Raw genomic sequence first — 2092 nt, 5'->3', positions numbered from 1 at the left:
AGCAAACCTGGACCCTTGGGAGCTTTGAGTTCAATCAAAGAACATACACTCGTGGAACGAGTTCTAGAACACACACGTAGCAAACAGGCAGCTTAGTCTTCATGGCTGCCTTGTCTGGCCATGACAAATGGGAGAGGATGGACCTAATCTGGCAGAGACTTGATGTGCCAGGGTGCAGGGATACCCAGAGGTCCTATCTTCTCAGAGAACAGGAGGGGGAACAGGGGTGAGACTTTATGAGGGATGAGCTGGGAGGGGGAGCAGCATTTGGAATGTAAATAAATGAAAAATTAATTATTAATAAAAAGTACATATGCTATAATTGGCGTAGTAGAGAAAAGTTTAGTATGACATCTGTACAAAGATGATATGCAAGTCCATATAAACTCTTCATATTGTTGTAATAAAAAAATCTGTATCAATATTACTGGTATAAAAGCAGCAGGAGGTGACATGAAGGCATGGACAAAGACCAGATTTTCATGCACCTAAAATAATGGCAATATAGGTATTTGCTCAAAATTATTGAACAATTTCAACACATGGCCAAATTATATGTATTTTAAATATTTTTTCTTTACTTAATTGAACATAATAAGTTCCTTTACTTAAATATTTTACTATGTGGATTAATAATGGAGGTAAATTTGTAAAGTGTAACCTGTTTACTGATTTTGCAAGCAGTTGTTGACTACGTTGCCTCTCTCCTTATCTGTGTGTTTTTTTATGTGTGTGGGTTTGTATGTTCATCTGTGTGAGTGTGTATGTGTGTGTGTGTTTTCCTATGTATGTGTGTGTGTTTGCCTCCGTGTATGTATGTGTAAACTTCTTATGCAGGTGATTACAATTCTTATGTGTTCCTGAGTCTAACTGCTATGTCACATTCAGAAAACTGTATTCTATGGTATTTCGCTTCATCTCCTTGACTTTTATTTTTTTCCACCCTTTAAGGCATATTGCACCCTGGACCTCTGAGGGGATGATATAAATGCTGAATCTAAGGCTAATCTCTTATTATCAGTGTTTTGATGAGTTATGAATCTCTGCTTTGACCATCCACTACTATCAGAGTAGGTTTGTGATCATGTTCCTGGGCTGAGTCAGTCTAAAGGTATTTTTAAATATCCACACCTAGGTATTTTGAAAGCAGTTCGATTATGCATCCATTTAACAAAACATCAGCAGTCAATTTTCAGAACCATGTTAAAGGTGAATCCATCACAGTTCTTAATAGGGTTTTAAAGAAATGGCCTGAGCCCTGAAGGGTTGCATGAAAGAATACTTTCCCAACTATGAGTACCTTACAGCTATTCTTTAAACATTATTTAAAAACTAGTAAACATATTTAACTTTCATTTTGCAATTCATTTCCTTACTGTACTCATAGAAGAAAGGGATTTTTATATATTTCTGGACAGCACTAATACTTTTTAAAAACATCCTTTTGACATAAAATGACAGTTCCTCACTGATATCCCCTAATTACCAAGGATACGATTTGAATACATGTGTCTAGTATAATAGAACATGATATGTTAAATTATTTTCCTGCAAACAACTTTCATATTCTCAGAGAAATTAGTCTATAAAATGTTTTTTTTTCTTTTTTTCTTTCCTGGTTTTCTCCCAATGCTGTGTTATCCACACATAAGTTGCATTGTCTTGATAAAATATTGACTCTAACTTGCTTTATCTTGACTTCTGATAGAGTTAGTAGTATTTCCCAGCAATGATTCAATTGTGACCACATTTATGGAAGATCCAGTGCAGAAGCAAATGGTGCCTGCACAGTGCTGTGCATATTAAACACATCTACGTACCTTGAAACTCTAGAGACAAGTACATCAGCATTGACAGTGTGTTCTGAGACTCTTAGAAGATATGTACAGTGTGGTTGAGAAATTTCAGATGCTGTGAGAGTGTGCCACTTTTCTGTTTAGAAAAAAAGTTGTAAATCTTTTCTGTGAAATCGTTTCTACCTCGTAATCCTCCTAGATCCAGTCCCAAGTGTGATATCTATTGTTGAGGACCCGGCTATACCACTCCTGGGCATATACCCAAAAAATACTGCAACATGTAAGAAGGACACATG

The sequence above is a fragment of the Mastomys coucha genome, unplaced genomic scaffold (assembly GCF_008632895.1).
Source record: "Mastomys coucha isolate ucsf_1 unplaced genomic scaffold, UCSF_Mcou_1 pScaffold6, whole genome shotgun sequence".
Classification (NCBI taxonomy): Eukaryota; Metazoa; Chordata; class Mammalia; order Rodentia; family Muridae; genus Mastomys; species Mastomys coucha.
This window is presented reverse-complemented; position numbering follows the sequence as displayed.